This window comes from Silene latifolia, chromosome X (genome assembly GCF_048544455.1).
Source record: "Silene latifolia isolate original U9 population chromosome X, ASM4854445v1, whole genome shotgun sequence".
Classification (NCBI taxonomy): Eukaryota; Viridiplantae; Streptophyta; class Magnoliopsida; order Caryophyllales; family Caryophyllaceae; genus Silene; species Silene latifolia.
Genome location: NC_133537.1, coordinates 89,144,268 through 89,156,870, shown reverse-complemented (window position 1 = coordinate 89,156,870; position 12,603 = coordinate 89,144,268). Strand labels below are relative to the sequence as shown.

At 38.0% G+C, this 12,603-nt stretch overlaps 1 non-coding gene across 1 annotated transcript; it reads right to left on the bottom strand.

The window, feature by feature from the left end:
• Positions 1–9,236: 9,236 nt before the first annotated feature.
• Positions 9,237–9,343, bottom strand: LOC141624691 (small nucleolar RNA R71). Its single transcript, XR_012534497.1, has one exon. It is a non-coding gene; the product is annotated as a small nucleolar RNA R71 (small nucleolar RNA).
• Between the last annotated feature and the right edge of the window lie 3,260 nt (positions 9,344–12,603).

Sequence of the window (12,603 nt, the reverse complement as noted above, 5' to 3'; positions counted from 1 at the left end):
TGAACCATTGCTAAGGATCTCTTGTAAAGAGTATAGATTAAAGTTATTCATTATCAAAAAGGTTTTTGATTCTTGACTAACACATCTACTTACAATGAATTGTTTCAAATTTTGGTAACTAGATTTGTTGGAAATCAAAATTGACCAAAATAACGCAACCACTTCAATGAAAGTTTTAAGACTAAAACGAACAAATGAAGAGTAATCTTCATGAATTCAATTTTGCTTCTCAAAGCAAAGACTCATTGAAATGAGTGGGAGCATTCTCTTAAACCGTTAAGATAAGGACGAGGTTCAAGAAGTAAAGATTATAATGGAATTGATACAAGGTAATGTTAAAGGTAAAGTTGTTGAGAATGACGATACTAAACCTATCAATCCCGACCGATAAAGTTTCCATTATCTTAAATGTTGGACACGAGAAAGGAAACTACCCCAAATTATTGAAGAATCAACAAGTTAGTTGTGGGACATCTAATGGGACCTTCTTCTTTAAATGTTTATTTGATTAAACATAAATTTTGCTAGAACCACTTCGTCAATATTAGAAACCAGTGGAGGTTTTCATCATTATGATGATTAGAATACGACGACTAGCAACAACGAAGTCGAGAGATAGAGTCATTGTGTACTAAATCTAGTTTTACGGTTTGAAGTTGTACTTAATTGTGACTATTAAGTACATAAACTCTAAATAAGAATATAAACTTGTTAAGATACAAAAGAGGTTTTCACTTTTGTGACCCTATACACCACAATTTGATGTATGGCTAGCCCATTATCAAGGTGATAATATTCTAAACCAAACTAGAATGATATATCATGAAGATGATGCAAGACTCAAATTGGTAACCCAAGATTAAACCTTAAATTTTGGAATGATGAACGCAAAGAGTTATCGAGTACTCTTGAAACCATTAGATTGTTAATGGTATATGCGTATCTTGTATTCAAAGCAAGATGTCTCGTGCCTTTTGGTTGAAAAGGAGATCGAGGTTGTAAATCATCGATCCAAAATAAGTTGATCATTTTCTTTTACCAACGATTTAAGTTGACGCTAATGTGTTCACTTAATAAGGTAAATAGAGAAATCTTTGAAAAAGTTTAAAGAGTTCTAAGAATCACGATTTAGTCGTGATAGGATTATCAAAGTGAAGACTTTGATATAAGCCAAAGGAAATGTGATATAGTATCACAAGTTAATCTCTCTTAGCACGCATTATGGAATAATGTGTGGTCGGATAAGAAATCAAACGCTATTCGATATAGTTTGGACTTCAATCAAGTTACTTTGAGTTACTTGATCCTTTTGGGGATTTTATCATTTTTGTCTAAATTATTTTTCCACTAAGTCAAATCATATGAGATATGAAATGGTAAGGGTACCATGTTTGTAAGTTTTCACAAGAAACAAATGCTCATTTTTCCCTTTTCAATTATCACGAGTACGACGGGTTTGCGGCTCGTGAAGCTGTCTTTCTAAAATACAAGTTTATTTCTAGAAGACAGAGTGGGAGAAATTATTCAAGAGCCACAAAGAATGCCAAGAGCCACAAAGAATGCCACAGAGAATGTTATGTCGCAAGAAACTAGTCTTTCTTGGCTACATGAGACGTTTTGTGTAAGACATTGTTTCTTCAAAACCTAGGAGGTTAAATTCGTCACTTGTTAAAAATGATGAATTCATGCTACTTTTAAGAAAGTAAAGAGCTTATAACTTACAAAGAAATTGTTTGATTCAAGTTGATTACTTCTGGAAAGTAATGAACATATGACTTACATAAGACATGAGAGTGTTTATGTCACAACTCAATACAAGGCTTAGAGCCATGAAAATCCGAAATAAAATGGCTTGATTAGTGACAAAGGGTTTTGCACTAATAAAAAGAGATTTCAAAGTAAGATTGGTTGCAAAGGGTTTTGCACTAATTGAAATGCTTAAGTCTACTAGGATCTTCTTAGGGATTATGTTTCATTATGAGGATATGCATACAGCAAGTGAATCTAAAACCCACTTCTTCAAAAGAAGGAATGTATTCAATACATGTCATGAGTTTTATAGATTCTTACAATCCTAAGATAATGTGAAACTTAAGAGAGGATCTTAAGTAGGACATCAATGAGTTGGAATCAATGATTTGATCATGTTATAAAACTTTTCTCGATAAGTCGAGAAGTTGTTTTTATACATGAAGTTTAGTGGGAGTTACGGTAATTTTAATTAGTCTTATATGTGGATGACATATTGATCATTGCGAATGATTTAAGACTTTTGAAGTAATATAATACATCTTGAATATCCGGTTTTATGAAGATAAATCCACATGATATTAGCGTCAATAAGAAGTCTTATGTTGATAAGATTCATGACTAGTTCAATTAAATTGAACATATTTGATTGATTTCATTTGCTTCACTGGGATCAATTAAATAAGTAATGATGTATAACACTTCATATACTTTGAGTATGATGAATTGTTTTCAAAATCGAATTTAAGTAATCTTTACCAAGTAAGCCATAAAGATTACCCTTAAGTGCTTGCAGAAGCATTAAGGAAGTAAAGCAAAGTGTTTTTGATGCAATTTTGTGTAAGGGTGTTACACAAGTGACAATTGACAATTGAGATTGCGCATGATTTATGATAAAACCATAATCAAAACACATTAGGATGGTTAAGATACCATTGTGGCTATGTTAATTAAGAAGTAGATTTTCTAGAATCGTTCTAGACAATAAAGAACAATGAGAGATATTTATAACGGAAATTGAGTACACATGCAATCATGAGATGTGCAAGAGAATGAGTCCCGCACACTGTGAAAACAGTGGGAGCTATTCTTAGGCTAGAGGGCCTATGTCTTGATTGGATCTCGACACGTACTCAAAAAGTTTTGTAATGCAAATGTATACATTACAAAGGAAAACGAGTATGTAGTAAGGTTGAGTAAGGTACAAGAAGTTGATAAAACCTAATAACCAAAGCCTTCTCATAGGCTAAACATGATGAGTCATATCATTTCAATTGAATTGAAATGAACAACTACATGCAAGATCAAATTAGATTATAGAACATGGAATAGTAATCAGGTATTGACTATTCATATGTGATAATCGCATTTGTCGTTCGAGTTTTACTTTAAAACTCTTCTATTATAATTTGTTACATCCAAACGGGTTGTAGAGACAACATTGAACCCCGTTAAAGTGAACCCGGATTAACATAGTATTCGCCCATAGTCACTTGTATGAGGTGACGTCTCGAAGTGACTAGAGTGTGATGCGATTGATGGCAAGTTCAAGTGCCATAGAGTCATGTGAGATGACTAGTCGATCACATAGGCAGACTGTTAGGAACACTTTGTCGGTCCTTATGACCGCTTATAGAGTTCTGGCAAATTTATATAGCCTGGTCGTGGCGAGAGCTACTATAGTATTCAAATGAGTCGATTCTTTTGACTAAAGACTATTCGAGTAAGATGGCAGAGTTTCAGATTAACTTTGATTTGTGTTACTACGACCTTCGTAAATGGGGTCAAATGGGCATATTTTGGGTTATGATGGCTGTGGCTAGTCGAAGGGAATGAGTGCGATAGGAATTGTCCACCCCTAGTCAGGGTTATAACAATATCTCATGGCCACTCGAGGAGTTATGAACTGGAAATGCGTGGCCACGCTCGGAATGAATCCATGGTGGATAAATCCGGTCAATCAGTTATTCTCCAGATCGAGGAAACCAATCTCGATATGATCACTTGCAAGTACGACCTGAAAGACACCTTGCATTGAGTGGGAGATAGTAATAGGACAAGAGAATTGGTGATGCACACTTGTCGAGGACAAGTGGGAGATTGTTGGAATATGTGTCCTCCGACAATAATGCGATCACATTTGACGATCATAATGATCACATGTTTAAATCTCATTTTAAGAATACATGTGGGATGTAATATTTTTACAGTCAACTGGTCCACACATATCGGTAATGATTGGCTGACTAGAGTTTGACATTACTGTCGTGCGACGGTGGTGATCAGTTGATCCCCTTAGGTCATACCTATAGGGAAATACTCTTAATTGATTATTTAATTAATCGTATACCGATACGAGTTAATTAAATTGCTTAAAATTGACGGATAATTTTGTGAGTATAATTAACGTATCTTATTGTAATATGATTAAATGAGACACGGTCTAAGTAATCGAATTGTTTTCTTACTTAGATGAAATTATTGTTTACAGAAACAATTGAAACGGAATGAATAAATTATTATAAATACAGAATGTTGTAGTTTGTAATTCGGGAACACTTTTGGTACAAGTAATTTCAAATTACTAATCGATTTTGTTAATGACATATTTTATGAGTATGTTGATTTTTAATGTGTTAAAAATACATTACAATTTCGTAAGTCAAGTAACATGTCACACATGTTACAATTGACAAATGACAAAGATAATATGGACTACCATTTTAAATGGTAACCGAAAATAAGAAGGGCATTAAGGGTTTGTGTTGTTTAATTTATTTTATTCAAAAACACAATGATAACCCTAGAGTTTCATGTCTAGCCTCTTGTGAAGAGCAAAAATGCAATGCATTAGGCATACTACCCAAGGCATTTTTTCGGCCAACCATAGGAGAAAAGAAAAGAGTTTTTCTTTTCAATTTATTCATTCATCCTTTTACACAACATTTTTGGTAGTGTAGGAAAATTACTCTCTACATCTTGTGAAATCTAGAGAAATAAAACTCACATAATCTCCTCTCTTGACCGAAAATTTTCAAGAGAACAAAAATTATTTTTGTGTCATATTTTATATTAAACTTATATTTTACTAGTTCATAAACATATAAGTTATTACGAGATTACTTGGGTATATGCTTTTGGGAGAGGTTCTAATTTGAACCTTGTTCATCCATTTTAAGGAAAGCTCAAGAACAAAAGAGTAGGAGAACTCTCTTGTGCCCTTTGATCCGAAAAACCAAATGTAAGGATGAATATTTCTTCTTTAATTTGTTTATCGTTTGCATGCTTAAGATCACCAATTAATTTTATGACAAATTAGATTAAAACATATATGAATATGTTGAGTATATAGATCTACTTTTCCTTCAGTGACGATTGCTGGATTTGGTTGCTGATAGTAGTTGTGATTGTTTGTATCTGTCTGTGTTCTTCGCGGCGCATCCCTGGCTGAGTGGAGTCACTTGCGGGAGTGGCTTCACGCCCATTATTCGCCTTCTGTGGAACCCGCCACAGAAGGGATGTGCACATTAAGGAATTTGGGTTTATCGCTCGACGGAGCTGAGCGAGGATTTGGTGGGTACGGCTGCGGTCCCCCACTGGCGGCGTGGAGTGGCCTGTTGCGATGGGTACTCTGGCAGGGCTACACACTTTAGTGTGTAGTCAGGATTGTGGAGTTGGGATTGGAGTTCGGAGTATATCTTTGATGATTGAGCTGTTTGTTTACTGTGTTGTTGGTTTATATAAATTGTGTGATTAGTACTGACCCCGTTTATTGTTTTAAAAACTGTGGTGATCCATTCGGAGATGGTGAGCAGTTGTTGAGCAGGTATGAGTTGAGTTACATGGGATAGCTGGGATGATACCACTGTCTGATGATAGAGTCTTCCGCTGTAGCATGATAGTTTCTTAAACATTTCTTTTAGTTGTTAGTTTTGAGAACATGTAACCGTATTTTGGTATTTGGTTTTGGATTGTATCTTATTCACTAAAGTTATACTATTTAAATGTTGTTTCGTTATTGTCTTATGATTATCATTGCCTCGGGCAACCGAGATGGTAGCATCCTTATACCTGAGTGGTCCTGGTAAGGCACTTGTAGTATGGGGCTGTTACAAAATTGTATCAGAGGGACGATCCTGAAACCTGTAACCAATGAATCTAATGAACATAGGGAGTCAATTAAAATGAACCTGGGGTAAAGGTTGTAGGAGCTAATGCAAAGACTTGGGAGACGTCCTAAAGTCATGAACGCGCCCTACAATTTTGAACATGTCACATGGGGGGTATATATCAAGGTCGTATGTGATGTTTTCTAGTTTGTATGTGGATGTGACGATATATATTGTGAATTGTTGGATGTTGGGAGTAGAAGACTGAAATTGTGAATGAAAGGTTGGTAAAGTATATAAAATGTTGTTTGAATAAGAGGCATGTTGGATGTTTATTATATGGCATTTGATAACATGAAATAGTTGTTTTGTTGATCATGTGAAGAGTTGTGTAGAATTATATGTCTAACTATATTATAATGTTGAGTTTAGAAAGTTGTATAGTATGTTGGGATATGTGAAATAACATGCGGGTAGTATATACGAGTCAGCATGACTCGATCGAGTATGGGGTACTCGATCGAGTAGGTGAGGTACTCGGTCGAGTGGGTCTGACTCGATCGAGTGGGTATTTGACGTTTTTACAACCAGAATCGTGTTTTTGGGCACTCGATCGAGTACATAGGGCACTCGATCGAGTAGGGGGTCACTCGATCGAGTAGCTGTGCTACTCGGTCGAGTATGTTAGAGATCAGAAGGTCTGTTTTGGGTCTGATGTCGGGGCACTCGATCGAGTATAGTGGGCACTCGATCGAGTAGCCTCTACTCGATCGAGTAGGTTTAGGCACTCGATCGAGTGTGTTCTGGGCAGTCTGCTTTCGTGTTTTGAGGTTTTAGTGCGTATGTTTATATCTACCCTTTCTTATATAGTTTCAAGATGCCGCCCAAGAGAAACGCCTTGTATGCGAGAGCTGAGAGCATGAACATGATGTGACCATAATTGGCGCATATTTAGCCCCCGAATTAGCCTTGTTTCCATGCTTTTTAGTACTTATTTGGGTCATTTCTTATCTTTAGTTCTTTGTTTTGCATATTCTTTGAGATTTTGATCCCTTGGTAGGAAAGGAGTAAGAATCTTGCATTTTCATGGCAAAACGAGACTAAATTGATCGAATTCAATGACCAAGCATCAAGGAGAGACAAGATTAGAAGGCCTTTGTACATATCATAGTAGAAGAGCAATGTTGAGGAAAGATCCTTGAGTCCCCAAGGAAATCCCCAAGGAATTTATGAAGAAAAGGGAAGAAAAGAAGAAGTTACTATCTTTGACGGATTGCCAAAGAATCCGCCCGTCCACCCCCGCACAATCCGAGCGTCCCACTGAATCCGCTCGGATTCACCCTCAACAATCCGTCCGGATTCCCCAGAATCCGCTCGGATTCCACCGCCCAAATCCGGTCGTCCCGACCTTATTCCGCCCGGATTTCTTCACAGCACGGGTTGTCTTCTTCAAGCTACGAAAAGAGAAGCCCTTCTCTCAGAAAATAACGGGTCCTCCTTGCTCAACTTAAAAAGTGTAATTACTAGTTTAGCCCTTAGTTAACCCTAATGCATCCTCCCTAATTTTCACTATAAATACCCCATTAGGCTAATTAGAGGAGCATGTTCTTCTTATCAATAATTAGTGTAGTTAATATCAATCAAATCTCTCTTTAATATTGTAATCAAGTATTAATCAAGTTTTAGTCCAAGTTTTAGTTCTTTAATCTCTTTCTTGTTCATCCTTTATTTTGGGTAATTGAAGATTATTTGGGTTATTATTGGGGGATTGACAACCTCTCAATCTAGCATTCAAGTACTTCTATTATTCTTGCTTTATTATTGGAATCATTAGTAGGTATAATCTCTTAATCCCTTTTTAATTATTGTTAATTACTTTCATTTATTCATCATGTTTCATATTGTTGGTATGATTGACAACCTTGCTAGCATGATCAACATGATAATGAGTGAGTAGTCTCTTAGCTAGGGTTAATGGGTGATTAGGGAAAACCAACATGGGGAATGATTCATGCTTAAATTAATATGCTTTCATGCTTTATTTGCTTGCTTGTTTTGATCTCAACTCATGCACATGTTATACTTGATGAAATGCTAAGCCTATGAATCCTTGCATTTACTATCATCTCCTATCTTTTCAATGAGACTTGTAAGACATAACCCAACTCGAGTCTCATTAGACCATGCATGTTGTTGAGTAGGGAAGATTAAGTCGACTTGTAGGTGTTGTACAATCTAATCGATTCGGCTCCGGGACCCAAACTTTCCTAGGATTGTAAGATATAACCCAACTCAATCCTTCACAACAATAATTGCTTGCTTATAATTTGAGAACATGTTTGTATGATCATATCCCATGATTCCCCTATGATCCCATGACACCCTAGTGCCTTTAATCAATTGTTTACACCCCTTTTTATTCATCTTGCTTGTTTATTTTCATTGTTATTCTAGTTTAGTAACCTTCTACATCAACCCAATTTGTGACACCCCTTAGACACCGCTAGTTACAATAGAAATCTCATTTCAACTCCCGTCCCTTGGGATCCGACCTTTACTTGCCTCTTTACTAATTGTAGAGTTGCTTGTTAAGCTATAAATTGTGTTTTGATTCGACCGTGACCAACGACCACATCTATTTATTTGTGAATACTTAGCGGGATCGCATCAAAAATGGCGCCGTTGCCGGGGACGGTGTTTGTTTGACTTAGATTTCCTTTTTGTTATTAGTTGTGTATTTCTTCGCCTTGAGGAAGTAAAAATCCTCAAGGTTTGTTCTAATTGTTTTTGAGTTGTTTGATATTTTGCATGTCTAGAAGGTTACAAGGTGATTTGTTACCTTTTGACCGTGAAATCGAAAGAACCTTGACGAACAATAGGAGACTTGTTAGGAGGAATTTGAGAGGTGTTGGTGAAGTTGTTCAACCCACTAGTGAGTTTGTCAATCCTTTCGCAATAGAAGGAGAAGAAAACCCATTACACAATACCCCACAAAATCCACCTACAATGCCAAAATTCTCGTCACACTCCGTACCCACCGAGGAGAATCTACCAAATGGTACTCCTACACCGCAACATCTCACCGGAAACTTTGTTGCCAAGTCCGCCTTCATCCAACTAGTTGAGAGGAGCCAATTTGGGGGGGTGCCTAGTGAGGACCCTCATTCTCATATGGAAACCTTTTGCGATTATTGTGATGCTATCTCTCAAACGGGCGTGACTCAAGACCAAATTAGATGGGTCTTATTTCCTTTTTCCTTAATCGGCACCGCAAAGCAATGGTTGAAGGGCCTTGATAAGGCCACCCTTGGAATAGATTCTTGGAAGAAGTTGGCTCTAGCTTTCTACAAAAAATTCTACCCACCGGAAAAAACCAACATGTTAAGAGCTCAAATTACGGGTTTTAAGCAAATGGATGAAGAGTCTTTGTATGAAGCTTGGGAGCGGTTTAAAGGTATTTGTCGCTCATGTCCTCACCATGGACTTAGCGAATGGTTTTTGGTGCAACAATTTTGGAATGGTTTATATGAAGATTCTAGGAACATTCTCAATATGGGATCAAATGGAATGTTCACCGAAGTTGATGACAATCAAACATGGAACAAGATTGAGGAAATGGCGGTCCATAACTCACAATATAGTAGATCTCGCAAGGCTACTAGAGGAGGAAAGCATGAAGTGGACTCCGTTACTCAATTGGGTGCTCAACTTAGTGCTCACATTGACACAATCAACTTGAAGTTTGAACAAGCTATGGCTAGACTTGAGGAAAACTCAAAATCATCGAAGCATCATGTCAATGCCATGACGGCATCCTCATCAATCCCAAGTGGGATATGTGAGAATTGTGGAACTTTGGGTCATGACCCAAGTGAGTGTAGGGGAACAACCGAACAAGTTAATGCTTTCCAAGCTTACAAGAGTGGTACCCCTTATTCCAATTTTTACAATGAGAACACCAAGTTCCATCCAAATCTCTCATACAAAAGCCAAAATGTTCAAAACCCTCAAACAACATACACTCCACCACCCATGAGAAACCAAAATCAAAGACCCTTTTACAATCAAAATCAAGGTTACCAAAATCAAAATCCATACAATCACCAAAATGACCAAGGTTTTGATGTCCAAAAAGCGGTCCTCCAAATGCAAAAGAATCAACAAGAATTTTTCACCCAAATGCAAAAAGATAGCCAAGCAAAGGAAACCACCATCAACAACATTCTAGCTCACACCAAGATGTTGGAAACACAATTGACTCAACTAGCATCTTCAAGCTCACAAAGACAAAAGGGGCAATTACCACCTCAAAGTAATCCCCCTAGACATGAAACGGTTAGTGCCATTCACTTGAGAAGTGGTACAAGGTATGAAGCACCGAAGAATCAAGTTGAGGATGAAGTTGTGGAAGCTAGTGAAAAGGAAGAAATTGTGCAAAACTCCAAAGATGGAGAATCAACAAAAGAAGAAAGTTCAAAGAAAAGTGAAGACAAGGCCAAAGAGAAGGAGCCCATTGTGATTAGACTTCCTTTTCCAAGTCGTCAAGTCAAGCCCAAATTTGATGATCAACTTGGAAAGTTCATGGAAATTGTGAAGAATTTAGAAGTCTCAATTCCTTTCACGGAATTAATCAATCACGTTCCGGCCTATGCGAAGTATATGAAAGATATCCTCACAAAGAAGAAGTCGATCCGGAAACTTGAGACTATCGCCTTCACTAAGGTGAGTAGTGCAATACTTCAAGGGAGTTCACCTCCAAAGTTAAAGGATCCGGGAAGCTTCTCAATACCGTGTACCATTGGCGACACAACGATCAACAAAGCCTTATGTGATCTAGGGGCTAGTGTGAGTGTCATGCCATACTCGGTAAGTAAAAGGTTGGAGATGGGAGAGCTTAAATGCACCAACATCACACTCCAAATGGCCGATAGATCGACGAAGACACCGTTAGGGATATGGGGAGATGTCCCCATGCGAATTGGGAAGTTTTTCATCCCGGTGGACTTTGTCATTGTTGATATGGAGGAAGATTCCAACATTCCAATCATCCTAGGAAGACCTTTCCTACACACCGCCGGTGCGGTGATTGATGTGAAACATGGAGAGCTCACTCTAGAAGTGGGAGATGAAAGCATAACTTTTAATCTTGACAAGACTATGAGAGCTCCTCGTTTGCATGAGCCGTGTTTCATGATTGATCATTATAGCCGAAAAGATGAAAGGAAGAAATCGGAACTCCAATGGAGGAAGAAAGTTGAAGATGCTCCATTCAAAGAGCAAGTGAATTATGACAAGGAGAGCTTGCAAAGCTCATCAAAATCAACCAAGGAAGAAGAGGATGGCCTCATTGGCCAAGAGAAGAAATTGGGAGAGTTGTCTCCATCTAAGCAAGAGATTTTCAATGATCAACTCAATGAAGTTTGTGGTCTTTGGGACGACGAGTTTGAAGGGATTTTTAATCCCTACATTGGACATGCCATCGATCATGATCAACAACAAGGGCCACGGTCTATTGAGGACCTCTACCATAATAATGAACAAGCTTTTGATTACTTTTTCAAGGTGTTGAGCAACATCAACAACACCTTGAACATGCCCCCTTGACATCTCATCAAGAATGAGAGTTTGGTGGAGTCCTCCCTAAACCACCACTTGTAAATATTTCTAACTCCCTAACTTACATTTCAATTCTTATATTGCATTTTTGTCATTTTTGGATTTTCATTTACTTTGATCAAAATAATTGTTATGTAAGAGAGTAGTGAGGGAGGGACTAACAATTTCAATTGATGTGTAGTGTTTTACCTTAGTGTGGGGATGGCAATTGCCTAGGCTATCCATGCCTTAGTAGTGCCCCCACAATGAAGAACACAAGCCTTGAAAGAAAGAATGGAAGAATGATAAAGGGAATGCGCTGTGCACGGGTGGAACTGAATCCGTGTACATAGGGGAAGAATCCGAGCGGATTCCCAAGAATCCGCCCGTCTTATGCAATCCGAGCGTCCTGCAGAAAAGACGCCCGTCTTGAACTGAGCTGAATTTTGAAATTTTCTTGACTGTTAAAGAATCCGAGCGGATTTCTGAAAATCCGCCCGTCCTGCAGAATCCGTCCGTCCTGGGAAAAAGACGCCCGTCTTTGCGGCTGAGGAAAACAAACAAATTTCTCTGGACATAAATCCGTCCGTCCTTGAGCAAATCCGTCCGTCCCGTGTTCAGCAAATCCGAGCGGATTGTACCAAATCCGCCCGTCTTTAGGCGAGTTTTTGCAAAAGTAGAAGAAGCAGAATCCGCACGGATTAAGCCTAATCCGCACGGATTGCCCCTGCAGTTTTGAAATTTTCGGCCTCTTTAAAACCCCTCCCACCTTCATTCATTCATTCATTCATTCATAAACACTACCCACAACATCAAAACCCTCATCCCCTCCATCATAAAAACAAAAACCCTCAACAACATTCAACAAAAACAAATCAAACCACCCTTCCAACAACAAATTAATCACTCCTTCTTCAACAAAAATCAAAACCAAGAACAAAATCTTCAACCTTTGAGTCGATTTTTGTTTTCATAAAGGCAAAGCCTTTCACCTTCAAATCGATTTGGGCATCCTACAAATTGAAGATTTTTCACTCTTTTCTTGGTTAAGCTCATCAATGGCAAGGACTAAGGGTGCAACAAAGGCACCAAAGGCTATGGCACTCTCACAAAGGCAAAAGGCTCTTCAAATAAAGAAAGCTTCGGCTAT